Raw genomic sequence first — 16,248 nt, forward strand, 5'->3', positions numbered from 1 at the left:
AGTTGTCCGCAACAACTAGAGGCCAGGAAAAAAAAAAAAAAAAAAAGACACCGGCCCATAAAAGATGAAAGGGTCGGCCCAGCGGGCAGTTGCCCGCTATGCCCTATGGTCAGTCCAGCGCTGCTCAAGATCATGACGTGTCAAAAATGGTTTGATCTTTGCCAACTGATGAAGGTGGAAAAAGGAGGAGGAGATCACTCCATTGATGTGGGTATCAAAACTAAGGGCGCTATCCAGTTTAACACCAAGATTAGTCACCGATGTAGTCAGCTGGCCATTCAATTTCTGTAGCCATCACTTTCGTGATGCGTATATGTAGTCCTGAACTTATTTTCACACAAAACTTAAAATACCCCCCCCCCCCCCCCCCTTCCGAAAACAAGTGCGTTCTTGGTACCAAAATGTGTCTTTAAAATTCACAGACAACATATGAGAAATCCATGGCACATAACAAGTGGAATTAAAAAAATAGCGTTTTTAGCCTCATTGACTTGCATTCATTTTTTTCGTTCTTCTGGCGACCCATAGTCCAAAAGTAGATGGGCATGACTTAGGCTCCCTATTGGTTGGAATTTTGTATGCCGCCCAACCATAGTGGGAAATGACAGAAGTCTTACTCATTAATATTCATAATATGTTTATGTTTATTTATTTAGCAGATGCTCTTATCCAAAGCGACATACAGTACAATTTATAACCTACAGGGCATGTTGTGATCTGTGGGGGAAACCGGAGTACCCGGAGGAAACCCACGCATGCATGGGGAGAACACGCAACTCCACGCAGAAAGGCCGCAGCCGAGTTTCGAACCTGCGACCTTCGTGCTGCGAGGCAACAGTGCTAACCACTGCACCACCATGCGGCCATAATATGCAAACATCTCGCCTTTGATTGGCTAACAACGTAACTCTTGGGCTGCCTCCGTTCTCATTTCTTCACTTGGTAAAAAAATGCAACTTTGATGTTTTATCTCCACAAGTAACACAAGCCTGGACGTGTTCCGCCATGTTATTGGGTTTTCTAATGCTAACGATTAGCTTCTACTAGCCAAGATTCACTATGCTCTCTCCTGGTCACTAGGGTCCGACCGATATGCTTTTTTTGGGACCCATACCGATATAAAACTTTTAACAAAGGCCGATAGCCGATATAATGGCTGATAAATCTCCCTCACAAAAAAAGAAATAAAAATTTTCTTAAGCTTAAACCCTTCATTCTCTGCCTTTTTGATGAAAACTTATTTCTCTATTACATACCAAAGAACTGTCTCTATAACTCACTAGGGTTTCCAAGTAATGCAAATAAGATTTATTTAGCAGATCTCAAAAACAACAGAACACCCAAACTCAGTCACAGCATAAATCTAACATTCAAGTTTTTCTTGTAAACTGTGGTTTCCACAAATACATTTTAACATAAAGGAATATTCCACCGCTCAGTAAAATTGTGTCTTGTTAAGATTCCCCAGAGTTAGACAAGTCGGAAAAAGCATTTTATAACCAGCCCAATATGATCTGGCAGCAGTTGGTTTTCTTAGTTTAGCATAAAACAATGTAAGTGAATTCACATACGTTGTAGTGTTTTTCATGTAGGTGAATGCAAGCATTCCCTTCCATTGCTTTATGCTAAAACAACTGGTTACAAAATGTTTTTTCTGACTTAGCTAACTCTGGGGAATCTAACAACACACACAAGTTTAGGGACAGAAGATCCCTATAAGAATGTTAAAATAATAAAAATGCAGCAATAAATAAAACGTAATACTTGTGGTTTGTAACAAAGTAACACTCTGTGTAAGTTAACTTGGTGAACTTATATAAGCCTTATATAAAATATAAGGCTGAATAAATACAATAGATTTATTCTATTGTAGAGAGGATTGTTTATTTTCTCGTCATATTACCGCCCCTCCTCCTGTCCCAGCTAGCGACAGCGGTCGTGTGAGTTTGAAAAGACTGCTGAGGAAGAGCGGATGAAATTGTCTGAGAATATTCCAGAATGCCTACCAGAAAAAGGACATCGTTACTTACTTACTGCCTTGCATGACTAAAGGGGAAGCAGTGTGAGCTCTGCGTAGAGCGTAACGCTGCGGCAGTATTTTTCTTTTTCAGGGTAACTTTTCAATACAAGGCCACAAGGCACACAAAAGGTAGCATGTTGAGGGGAAACATACCTTTGTCATTGCTTATTTTACCGTTCAACTTACCACTGACACAACAAATATGCTTAAAACTGGATAATTACCTCCTACTTCCTCATCACCGTCGTCTCTGCTTGACTGTATTGCTCCTGCTGCTCCGCTGCATGTGTGCTGTTGTGTGGCTCCACCCCCCGAGGAGTGGAGCCACACAACATGAGTTCATAAAGCTGGCGCCATCTGCTGGATGGGTAGCGCAATATTGGCCATATCGGCCGTCTTTTTGGCCGATAGCCGATAGTGTTAATGACCCTAATATCGGCCGATAATATCAACTGGCCGATATATCGGTCGGGCCCTAAAATCAACACAGTCATCCATGGTCACAAATAAATGCGGGCAAGGCCATGAACAGTATGTTTTGTCATAATTTTCCTGTAAACATTTTATTAAAAGCACTTTCACAAAAGGTTTTCTGATCAGGGTATCCGCGGGTCCTTAAAAAGTCTTAAAAAGTCTTAAATTAGCTTTTCCAAATTTAAGGCCTTAAAAATCCTTAAAAATGACAAATAATCCTTAAATACAGTTTCCAAAGGTCTTAAATTACCAAAGACCCAATTACCAAGATTATTTTATTTCTATGAAATTTTCATGAATTTCTAGTTAGTGTTCAGCATTTTTTGTGTATGATATTGGCATAAGCGGAACCGTATACATTCAGTGAAAGGGTGATATTTTTAGATGAGCACATTAGCTGGTTAAGCTAGTGGGAGCTTGCGCCATGGGAAAGTGCAAGTTTAATGGTAACTGGATGGCTAATCCCACGTTCGCAACGTTCCAGGCAATAGCTGGAAATCATAGCTTAAATTTAATTAAAAAAACAGCTTCAATTTGGTCAAAGTGGCCTTAAAAAGGTCTTAAAAGTCTTAAATTTGGCTCCCTTAAACCTGCAGATACTCTGTCTGATTAAAAAAGATCATTAGATTAAGTGAGACCTAAATAAACAGAGTTAAAATGTGAGGACAAAATAAAAATGAGTGCGTGCATGTTAAGGCGACTCACCCCATCGGACACATCAGGTTCATCCACAGTCCAGCGCATATCCAACGGTTTCCCTCCTTTCAATGCAAGTCTTCCATATCCTGCCCAAGAATGCACACAGCAGTTTACTGTTGAGCAGTGCTTTGGTCCTTCCTGTCTGATCTATAGCCATGGCTGCATGTTTAACTGACAAAAACCTTTATGCTGGTTTTGTGAACTTTTGAATACAGTATTTCTTTTTCTGTTGAATGGACGTAACAGCATCCTTGTTTTCTTTGAAGCAGTCTTATCACACAACCCATTGATTGAAACTGACATGTTTTTACCACAAGTGTTTAGCATTTGTTTTACACTAACTAACATTGCCTCTTGCAGTGTCCAAATTCCATCTGTGTGCACGTCACATAATTATTCTATCTTTTGGCTTCTCTGCTTGGGTGCAACTCGGTGTGTGAGCCTCCTCCTAAATCCTCCTGTCCTTTCCCTACATTATCTTCTTCAGCTGTGAAGGAAGATGGAGCATCTTCCTTGCCTAATCCTTCTTTCTCATAACGGCTCCAGCTCCAGTCAGTCAACCATCCACCACTGGATTCCACCCAATAAACACCCCCATACTAGACGTTTGCCTCTTCTCTTTTTTTCCTTATCTGAGCATCTTGGAATGGAATCCCAGCAGCCATTACCCCCCCACTGGGCCTATAGCCTGATGGGCAGATAAAATCTGGGGCCTTGGGACCTGTCACTGCTCAGTTGATGTGTGAACGACCGCCTTACCTTGTAAAGTGTGCATGCATGACTGAGGCTGTATGGGTCTCATTTTGCTACATTCACCCCCCAGGCTCTGAAGCGTTTGTGCAGGAGAAAGGGACTGCTGATTGAAGGGAAAACAAAGGAATGGAAAAAAAATGCTAAAGTAATGTGACTATTTTGGGGCCACTGTATCCCGTTGCTGTTACTTTCCAATAACATCCAACTCCTCTGGCCGGCTTGTAAAGTTTAAGTTTGCAGTTAATCCGATTAGCACTTATTACAGCTTCCTATTGAACCATTCAAATGAGGAATAGAATGTTTTTGGACGTTCCAGCAGACCGTTTTCATTTCCCCCACTTAATTTAGGGACTGGTGATGGTGTGCACCCAGATCTGAAGGTTGGGTCCATCTCGACTTCATCCCCCTGACAGTCAGCAGTGCCATGTTTTGGAAAGAGCCTTTAAGATAAATAGCATTCCAGGTTTTGTGTGCAGAGTGAAAGGTTATGTTGTCTTTATTGGCCTGGCAGACGCCTACAGTCTTCTGTAAACAGCATAGAGAGGTCTGTGTGAGGAAGCAGGTGGAACTGTTTGTCACCTAGCTCATGGATATCACTCGTACAAACCGATGCTCACTGTAAGATGTTCAGGTTGTTCAGAGGAAGTGCTTTTATTTTTGTGGCTGATGATTGTATTTGACCCTTAACAGTTCTGTCTCGAACCATATATCCCCAGCTGACAGTTGTATCACATTGTTAGGTTTGACTAAACACAGCTGAGTGTGTGTGTGTGTGTGTGGGTGTGAGGCTTTGTAACGGGTCGCCTGGCTGTTAGTAGCCGCTCTGCCTGTGTGTTTATACTCCTCCGCTGACCCCATGACCCAAAGGTCAAGATTGCTCACTAAGGCAAGCTGTGGGTCACAGACACATTTAGATGCACTCTGTCTGGTGTGTGTGTGTGTGTGTGTGTGTGTGTGTGTGCGTGTGTGTGCGTGTGTGCGTGCGTGTGCGTGTGTGCGTGTGTGTGTGTGTGTGTGCGTGTGTGTGTGCGTGTGTGCGCGTGTGCGCGTGTTCTTGTACTTACTACATACCGAGGACCATCATGAGTTTTTAACCAACAGAGTGAGGTCATTTTTCAAAGTGAGGACATTTTTGCGGTCCTCACTTTGTTTTTGATTGAAATGGGCTCCAATGGTGTTTTTAATGCTCCTCCCTCATTTTCACGATGGTCCTCACTTTTGTCCAAAAGTGAGTTCTGGAGACCCTAAAGTTAACACACTTTTGCTCTCTGCCTCCCCCAGTGCCCTATTCTGGTACTGCAGGCCCTTCTGGGGTTTTTCCGAGGCTCCACCCATTTCTCTCCTCTCTTGCTCTCTCTAGAGGTGTTCCTTTGACACTGCACCCAAATTAGTGCAGCAAACAACACAATAACTGAAATCTACAGCTTTTCATTTATTTTTCAAATTATTTAATGGTTTTATTTTTGTAATAAATCTATAAAAAACATTTTAATTAGTTTATATTGTCAGACATTTTTATAAATGCATACATTTAACAAATATCCACTAGTGGTCATCTATTAAATTGTTGTGCACAGACAAAAGTAGTATTCTCACTTTAATTCCTAAAATCAGGACAGATTGTGTGTTAACAACTATGTTTGGACAAATTACAATAAAAATATTTCTAAATTCACTTTGAGTTAAGAAAATATGATTAGTGTCCAAACTAAGTTGATAAACCAGACATACAGTTCAAGCATAATAATTAGATATTTGGTTTCATGGCTGTTGTACTTAAATATTTCTGTTTTTTTCTGCCATTTGAACTTATAAATAACCAGATGAAAAGTCTGAGGTTGACTTAAACCAGTGTAGAAATAAATTTTGTCCTTAAAATGTAAACATACTACTGTACTGTACTGCCAGTAAAGGCATGAAGTATTTTGAAAAGACTCACACTGCAAACAGGCAAAGTCAAAGAACCTGAAAGAAAAGGGAAAATAATAAGGCAACAATCTGGTTCACAACCAAATTGCTACACATTAGATTTATCAGATGTGACTGTAGGGGGGCTGAAAGGAAATGAAAAAAGACAGCCTTAAAGTTTCCTAAAACATTTTTAGGAGTAAATTGGAAAGCTACAAAAGGGCTGTTAAGGAGGCTAGAATACATTTTATTTCAAATATTATTTCCTCAGCCTCAGGTGATCAACAAGTTCTCTTTAAAACTTTCAGTTCAGTGTTAGAGCCTGTTAATGAAAATGACTCCTTGGAAGCCTCAGTGGAAAACTGAAAAGTTTTGTTCCATTTTTCTGGAAAAAAAATGGCAGCTGTGGGATCCTCTTTGGTGCAGTCTCACACAACCTCCTCTTTAACTCCACGTCCTCTTGCTGCTGCATTAGACTAATTTGCACTTGTGTCCATTTCAGATTTTTCAGACTTGGTATCTAAACTAAAACCTGCTGGCTCCCAGGTTGATCCCATGCCAGCTTAGTTTTTTAAGTATGGTTTTTACTGTTTTAGTCCCTGTGATTTTAACTCATAAATAGTAGCTTTTCCTCTTGCACATTTCCACAGGAGCTGAAAAATGCAGCTGTAAAGCCACTATTTAAGAAGGAGGTGTTGGACTCATGAGATTTAGCTAATTATAGACCTATCTCTAATCTCCACTTTTGTGCAAAAATAATTTAAAGTGTTGTAAATAAACAACTGCCTATATTCCGGAATGACCATGATATCATAGAGCCCCTGCAGTCAGGGTTTAGAACCAGCCACAGCACTGAAACACTTTTGTTAAGGGTACTAAATTGTGTATTTTTAGCTACAGATGATGGGGATGCTGTGGTTTTCTGGCTTCTGGATCTTATGGCGACCTTTGATACAGTAGCCCACCAGGTCCTATTTGACCATTTAGAACAATTGGTAGGGTTCTCTGGAGATGCCTTGCAGTGGATGAGATCTTACCTATCAGATAGGTATTTTTGTGTTTCTATGGAACAAAATACTTTCACGTAAATATTCAATAATCACATAAACAAAACACACAAATGGCGCAATCAATTTGTACAGAGACTAATTATTAGAAAGAGGAATTTATGATAAAATGAATTTTGGTCTAAATGATACTACAAAAATAAATTCAAAAACAAATTCTTGGACAGATACAGGTGGGTATTAAATGTTCATAGACCAGGGCCCTCATTTATCAAACGTACAGACGCACAGATCCGTGCATTTGTTGTGCATAGGAAAATTTCTATGCATTGTGTGGCGTTTATCATTTTGTACTTGTGCGTAGAAACATTCACAAATTTAGAAACGTCCCTGACCGTGCGTACGCACAATTATCTAGTGGCTGAATGGGGGAATCTCAGTAGTAAAGCTGTCTGAGTCATCCACGCGTGTTCCTCCGCCACAAATTATATTTGCCAAGTGTGTAATTATGTCGTTGGAAAAATATTTTTTTCACATAATTTTGGCTACAACAATAAAAGACATGTGACCAACGGGAATCTGACATTATATCATGACTAATCTGTGTTATTGGAGCATTTAACAACATTCGCACTGTGGGAATGCATCCTCCGTGAGCGCTCTGATCTCAAAGGAAATCCTTCTGTGCTGTAATTTGGGACCCTTTGTGGCGCGAATGACAAACCACACCATTCTGATTCTAGCTCATATTTAATCTTACAACTACAAGAACCCCCAAGAACTATTTTCTGTTCCTTGATCATAGACGCCACATTGCCAAGATGACCAGACTGACAACTCAAAAGTTTCCAAATAAAACTAGCTCCAAACAGAATGACTCATTAAATGTAAATTTCGTGTTTAGGGACTGTTACACAACACTTAATAAATATCTATAAGATGTAATGAATCATATAAATATTATTAATCAATTTTATTGATATTTAAGGGTTTGAATTAACATTACTTTTTGTTCTTCTGTTACTTGTTCAGGGATTCAAACCCTCCTTATTTAATTAAGATGGAGTCTGAAATTCAGAAATATAGTTTTTATAAAAATCAGTTTATTATACTATGTTCCTATGAAAATCAAACAAACAAATTATGAGAAACAAGGGTTTAACAAACTATAACTGAATGAATTAAGCGATGTAATGAAAGTGAGGTGTAGTGGGAGCTTTGTTAAGCGTGATAAGAAATTAGTGGTGTCTGGGTTTAAAATTAATTTAGTTTTGCTTATTGGGTATAACAATCGTATCAATTAATAAAAGATGTTCATCCAACGCAGAGTACAAACTGACTTTTGTCTTGGAGGTTCTTGGTGGTACGAAGAAGAGAAGCCCTTTGTCCGACGGAGTGGAGGAGGAGGTTTTAGGCTTCTGGAATTCTAAAGGCCATAGCCGCCTTTTGGAGGTCAACAGTCCGTCCGTAAGATACCCCAGGTCTGTTGCTGAGGACGTTTCACGTCAAATGAGTTATGGTGTTGGAGGAAGCAATTTTTGCATCTAATCGCAAATAGCTGCTAAAAATGTTAGCTTTGAGAGGTGGATGGCGTTGAAAGCTTTTCCTGAGCCAGCCTGGCCAGTGGCTGTTCAGAGGCAGAACTGACGTTCTCAGAGATTGTTGCCATACTTATAGACTCTAGTTGACAAACTCAGACAAATCAGTTTGCCAAGTTCTGTAGGAGGTTTTACCAATATACCTCAGACACCCCTCTCTTTCCACAAAAGCTTGAGGGTTTATGATTTTAAATGTGTTTTTAAAAAACATATTATATCCAAAATTGTGTGTGGTGAATATTTTAACCGTAATCATAATATGATTATGGAAGTATGAATGATTGATTAACCATTTCAGAATCATCAAATGTGATTTAAAGAATAATATCTAGTATTTATAAAACAATAAACACTTATGTTTTAGCTTGGACTGTACCATTACAGATTTTTACTAGAACACTTAGATTCAACATATTTAAATTGAACAAAATATGATCAAGCATAATTTTGGTACATTTTAGTTAGAAAGCTGACACTTCTCTCTGTGATCACAGAGAGATAATATAGATAGAAAGCAGTTCTGATATCTTGAAGAAGTCAGGAAGTCTGTAGATTAAAGGAGTAGTAGAACAGAACAGGACATCCAGAGATCTTGACATGAACTGTAAATAAAAGTTAGTTTCTGGTGCATGATGAAGAAAACATAGCTGTTTTGCTATGTTACATAAATGACAACCCGTTAATCCGTGATTTATCAAATCAATTTTTTTTTATTTATTTCATACGGGAACCTCTCCTCTGTTCCGACTGCGTTTATAACAGGGATTAAAGCAAAAAATTCTCATCTGACTGAAAATTATTGTGTGTGTGTGTGCGGGGGGTGGTTGGGGGGCTAACTTTGTTTAAATTAGTTATTTAAGCTGTTTCTATAATAAGCTGCTTTGGCATTCCAAGTTTGAGTTGTGCAGTCATTTATCAGTTTCTTATACTTACACCAGTCCACATGATTACCAGTCAATTGACCAGTTTTCCATGCTTTGTCACGTTGTTTGTAAAGGGCGATGAGTTAACTACTGATCCATGGAAGGTGATTGCCCATGACTTCAACACTAATCCAAGGAGCATGTTTATCAAGAACACTGAGAAATTCAGAAAAGAAATATTTCCAAGCACTATCTAGGTCAGGTAATAACAAGAGTCTATCCCAGTTAATCGACTGTAAGTCATGGAGATAGAACTCATTACTAAAATGATGTAAGTCATGTAACCTAATGATTTTAGGAGGAGTCTAGAGAATCTAAATTTTCCAATTACAGGATGTAATTGAGTTGTTGCTAAACAATCTGGTAGAACCCCTGAATCAACAATCCTGCTAGAGTGAGTAACTAAAATCCAGTCATTAAGAGAAGAACTGCTGGCGCCAAGTCAGGTTGGAGCAGGAATCAGTTGAGTGACATTTGAGCCGTTTAAAAGGTTAAGTTCATAAAGGGTTGATTGATAGAGCCAGTTTCAGTTAAAGTGTCCCAACAAAATAGGTTCCTTCAATCTTATGATTGAACAGTGGCAATAATATTTTTCACAGCTTCATTTTTAGCAAAGAAGAAGGTGGCAGATAAATGTTCCCAACTATGACATACTTGTTGGCATTAGGGTTCTCACGGTAACCGGTGTAGCGGTAAACCCCGGTAAAAAAGTTGACCATAATAATAACAGTCTTGTTTTTTAAAAAACTATATTATCTTGGTGGATTACCGTGGCTACGGTGTAGGCGCGGTGACCCTTACCAGCCACCGTATCATCTGCTGAAGTTGCCGACGGTACATGCACACTTTGTTGTTTACAACCAAAACTTTCTTGAAGCTAAAGCTGAAATAATGGCCAAAGGAGGAGACGGCAGTGTGCAGGACATTTATTATCCCTCAAAGAAGACAAAGTCAGAAGTATGGGCATTTTTTGGATATTTGAAAAATGCCGAGGGACAGCTGATAGAAGACGACTATCCTGTTTGCAGCACGTGCAGGAAAAAGTGTCTGTGAAAGGCAGCAATGCTTCAAATCTCATGACACATCTGTGTGACCATCACCCACAACTCTACAGTCAACGCAAGGCAAGTTAGCATTTTAGTTAAAATGCGTAATCCGAGGATTTAGGTTGAGGGAGAAAGAAACAAGTCGCTATGTAAAGCAGCCACAGCGCCGCTACCTGCATATAAACCGTGTCACGGACATCCCCATATTGAAATGACGCTATGCATTACGGGGCTCCCAGGGGCAGATAAGAGATGGTCTCTCTCTGAGAATAATTATGAATTTAACAATGATTACTGCCTGATGACATTTTCCCAAATCTGCAAAGCTCACTGGAAGGACACAAACCGAGGACAATATTTTCCTGATATAGGGTTTATTACTCAAGTAAGGGTAAAAAATTATCTAATTAGAAGGCTACTTGAGTACTGAGTATCATCTGATCTAATATTTTTTAAATGATGACATCAAACAGACAAAAAATAAGAAGTTATGGGCAAATTCAATTCAAATTCAATTCAAAAATACTTTATTAATCCCAGAGGGAAATTGATTAATTATTATTGGTATTTTAAAGACTAAAGGGGAAATATGTAAACAAATAAACAACATAATTACAAAATAACAAATTGTAGGCAAAATTTAGACACAAACTGAGGACAATATTTTCCTGATATACAGGGTTTATTTAGTTTCCTGAAAATGTAGCATGTTTAAATAAATACAGCGATAATAACGAAAACCGTGATAATTTTTGTCACAATAATGTGAGGTTAAATTTTCACACCGTGACAACCCTTGTTGGCATTAAATATAACCTCAATGAAGATGACCTGTGAAGGTTTCACTGATGGGACTACAACCACTTGTGACTGGAACAAACATAAGTAGCAATCCCACCCTCCCTCCCATGTCTCTCAGCATGAAATAAATTAAAATAATCCAAATTAACTGCATTATTAGAGACAGAATCATTTAACCAGGTCTCCGAAAGGGTAATTATTTTTGGTTCATTCTAACTAAACCAATCTTTTCTTTTTCAATCAATCTTTAGAAGAAGACTTCTGATATTGAGAGGAATTATATTTAGATGTTTACCCATAACAGAAGTGCCAAGCCCTAAGAAAAAAATATAGAGATCAAACAGGAAAAAGTCCAAAAAAGGTTTACGCCTAAAGAAAAAAAAAGCGAACAAACAAAAAAAAGAAAGAAAAACTAAATCAAATAAAAAACATCACCAGCAAAGCCATTATTGCAGATGGTGTTATACTGAGAGCATACCATAGTCCAACCTTGACTAACTTTATGCTAACTGCTATTAAAGAAGACAAAAATAAATCCAAAGAACAATTACAGAAGGTTCAGTTAGGCAGCAGAATATGGATAAATAAAAGTGACCTAGTGATAATAAAACTTTAATGATAAGCAATTTTCACTATTAAAACAGAAGGTGAAGGTGAAAACATCAGGGAAAATTCTACCTAAACACCACCAAAAATAACAAGTTCCTCCTCCATTGATCACACAATAGCTCATTATGGTGTTAGGTAAAAAAAATGAAAACAGCCCATCAACCTTATAACCAGAAGTGGCTATCTTTAGTGATCCACAGAATTAATGATTACAACAGGATTCAGGGAGCCCAGATATTTTGCTTCCTCTGCTAAGTCCGAGAAAAAAAATTGTTCAGATCCACGGATCAGCTTAATGTTGGCTGGATATAGCAAGAAGACTTTCAGACCCAATGCAACAAAGTCAAGAGGAGAAGCCACACATCATGGACACGTTGAAGTGGACCAGCTGCTTGTTTATATTATTAGTCTTTAATTCATATACCCTATCAGATGAGACTGTGGCGGAGGGAGAAACAATAAATGGACAGAATATGCAAGTCTAAATGACACTGAAACAGGCTGTGTTTTATATATCTTTCAACAGCAAACTCTTGGTATTATGAGATAAAAAGATGATCTGGGAAATCTTTTTTTAAAACTATGCATCCAGTCCTTAATATAACCCTACTTAAGCTCAGCAAAAAAAAAAAAAAAAACTGTTACGCAAACAAATGTTCTGACCTGTAGAACACTGCTTATGCACGGCTCCACTCCTATTACCCACAGCATGACCTCTAAAATTGTGGAAAAGAAAAGGTAAAAGGAGGAGCAGTACATTTTGGGGTCCTTTTCTTGTTAGAATTAAGTATTTGAATGCAAACAGCCCTCCTGTACGGAACAGTATGACCTCAAAATTAGTGAAAAATGCTACGAAAAAGATTTATCCAGTATTTTGGGGGGCACTTTTGCTTACCAGTGACGTATCAGAATGCAAACAGTATCATCTATACATAAGATGTACGGGGAGGCTAAGTCACGCCCATCTACTTCTGGCTCATGGGTCCCCGGAAGAACGAAAAAATGTATGCAAGTTTATGGGGCTAAAAACTCTATTTTCTAATCAGCTTTGCCTTAGGCCCTGGATCACACATAGGTAGTACTGCAATTTTAATTAAAACTAATGATAGGTGTTTTGACCATACTTGCCACATACTTCGAGATTTATCAGTTTGTAAAAGTTCATAATTAGCATGACTACAAATCCGACATCGGCATGTCGCATATATGACGTCAACACATAATCTTTTCTCCTGTAGCGTAGCTGGTACTTACCAAATGGCCCGATTTATTGTGCTTTTCTCCGCCTGAAGGAAGGATTTGAAGTTTGCTGAACCTACAGCCATTTCCCTCCGTTTTTCTCTGTGTCATTAACGATGATGTCATTTTCGTGACACGCATCTGTAGTTCTGGGCTTACTTTCACACAAATCCTAAAATAACGTTTCTCCCTGTTAAAAAAAAGTGCATTCTTGGTTTCAAAATGTGTCTTTAAAACTCACGGACAGCATATGTGAAATCCATGGCACACAACATGCGGAATTAGAAAACAGCGCTTTTAGCCCCAATGACTTGCATTCATTTTTTTCCTTCTACCTTGGAACCATGAGCCGACCGGAAAGTGAGGAGACCAAAGCCCTTTTCAGATGGACATTCTGGAACATTTGTGGACAATTCAATCCGGTTTTTAACCGGAACTGTGTTTTCAGACACACCACTTTTGTACCGGAACTTGTCCTTTCGGCTGCGTTCACACAGCAGGGAAAAGTTACAGATGTCTGACGGCGGCGGGGGGGTGGTGGGGGGAGAGAGAATCGGACTCATGTTAAGAAGAAGAAGAAGAAAATATCATTTCTATAGCACCTCTCAAGATAAAAATCACGAGGCGCTTAAGCATAATTCTGCGCACACGAAGACGTATAAGAGACCTGGATGATGAAGCTCAATGGTTAAAGGAATCACTGAAGCGGTGTGAAGCGCTCCGTCCGCGCGTCTAGGCGGTACCGTAGAAGAAGAGCTGCCATAGTTCGCCGCATTCTACAGCAGCGGGCTATCTAGGTGCGCACAGCGTCCCCCGGTCCCCTCCTCCTCCCCCTTGTCCGGAACTTTACCTCACCAGTCTGAATCAGCCACCCTGTCCGTAACAAGTCCGGACCTGTTACTAGGGGCTTCGTCCGGATAAATTCCAGAACACATTATCCGGATGTTTGTATTCAGACACAAAGGTCTTACGGACAGAGTCCGGAACATTTCCGTTTTTCATGGCCTGTCTGAAGGGGGCTTCAGGCTCCCTATTTGTGAAGATGAACTGACTAATTCCAGCCCTCTACATCCCTTCTATGAAACACAGCCTGACCAAAAAGTTAATGAAAAAGGCTATGTAAATGAATATCAGGTTTTTAAGTGCACTTTAGGACGCCTTTGTGTGTAGGAGTAATGTATGTAAATGTACTGTGTGTAAAACAAACACCACTTCTTCGAAGGAAATGTTATGTCAATTGAGTGACCCTATTTTTATAACTCTAGATCACTCATGAGACCCCCAGTATGACTTCAAAATTAGGCAACACAGCAATGTAAATGAAATGCAATATTTTTATTTGCAGTTCAAGAGGCCTTTCCCCCATAAGTCACATATCAGAAAGCAAGCATGGCCGCCTAGAAGGCAGGGTTATGACCATGAAGTGAGCTGATTTTTGAACCCCTTCGTTGCTCATGTGACCCAGGTAAAATTGACGTTTGTGCTACAACAGTTTCTGAGATATTAAACTTTATTTGATAGGTCATTCAGAGTTCACCGTCCCCCGGACTGCTCCAAAATGGACCGTATTTGTCAATTTTTTTAGTGCTTTGTTTGTACTGATTTATGCAGGTAAAATTACCATTTGTGTTGCATCTGTTTCTGAGATATTACACGTTTCCAAAATCAAAAAATGACAATAATTTTAGTGGACATAAATTACATACATTATATTTAGTACAGATTCACAAATCTAATCTTTTTTTTTTTTTTTTTTTTTGCAGCTATACATTTAATTTTGTTGTGGCTTAGGAATAGTGACTCTAAAATTGTAAAGTTGAGTGAAACATGACTTTGGTAATGAGATCAACACAATAAATATGGCAAATTTATTGAAAGAAAAATATAACCTTCATGTTTATAGAGGTGAAGCTGACTGAGTTTGAAAAGCAAATATACTTTAGACCAGTGTTTTTCAACCCTGGTCCTCAAAGCACACTGTCCAGGGAGTTTTCAGGTTTTCCGTGCTTCAGCACAGCTGATTTGAATTGATGGTTGATTTACAAGCTTTTGCTGAACTGCAGTCAGCTGAATGAGGTGTGATAAGGCAGGGAGAATACAAAAACATGCAGGGCAGTGTGCCTTGAGGACCAGGGTTGAAAAACGCTGCTTTAGACTGACAAAGAGCACAAAAGTGACTTGATTTGATGATGTCATCATGTAAAAATAAAACTCGTAATATCTCAGAAACCATTCCAGCACAAACGTCAATTTTACCTGCACAAATCAGTACAAACAAAGCACTAAAAAGGTAGACTAATATGGTCCATTTTGGAGCAGTTTGGAGCAATCCGGGGGGACGATGAACTCTGAATGACCCATAAAATACAGTTTATTATCTCAGAAACCATAGCAGCACAAACGTCAATTTTACCTGCACAAATCAGCACAAACGAAGCACTAACCGAGCAGCCTATTTGCCTGCACTTTTGAAGCTGGCGGGGGTCAGCATTGCTCATGTGACCCACAGTGTGACCTCAAAATTAGTTGAAAAGGCAATGTTAATTAATGGGAAGTTTCTGCAGTATATTCTGGGAGGCCTTTTCACTTATAAGTCACATATCAGAAAGCAAACATGGCTGCCTAGAAAGCAGGGTTATGACCATGAATTGAGCTGATTTTTGAACCCCTGCGTTGCTCATGTGACCCACAACATGCCCTCAAACATTTGTAATTTTACATAAATGTGGCCTTTTTTATGAAGATTTGATTAATGTTGATTTTTCGTTTAACTGTGACTGCTGAATTTTTTTAACACTGATGAACAACATTTACAATATAAAAGCATGAAAGTATCAATCTACAGCAGCAGCCTTCTGGACAGACCAAATCATTCTACAAATGCAAATGTGGACTGCTCAAAATCACTTGAAGGCCACTAATGTTGTGTACTTTTGACCATCCTGATCTAAAAGTTAAATTTACATAAAATATATACAAATTAAAAAATATACAAAGAGAGACAGTTTTATAAATTAATATTGAATTAATATTTATTATGATTAGTTTGGGTGGCTTTGATCTTCACTCATCCTCAGTCATCAGCCCTGCTGCTCCATTGTGGCACGTTTCTCTGAGTTTTCAGTGAAGGCTGACTTTTGCCTAACTGCCCATCCCCCATCTGGCAGCTGC

The 16,248-nt window shown here is 39.0% G+C and overlaps 1 protein-coding gene across 1 annotated transcript in view; it reads left to right on the forward strand.

Moving 5' to 3' along the window:
• LOC107395476 (WD repeat-containing protein 70) overlaps positions 1-16,248 on the forward strand; it is a 91,396-nt gene that overhangs the window by 24,864 nt on the left and 50,284 nt on the right. The window lies entirely within an intron of this gene.

The sequence above is a fragment of the Nothobranchius furzeri genome, chromosome 6, assembly GCF_043380555.1.
Source record: "Nothobranchius furzeri strain GRZ-AD chromosome 6, NfurGRZ-RIMD1, whole genome shotgun sequence".
Taxonomy (NCBI): domain Eukaryota; kingdom Metazoa; phylum Chordata; class Actinopteri; order Cyprinodontiformes; family Nothobranchiidae; genus Nothobranchius; species Nothobranchius furzeri.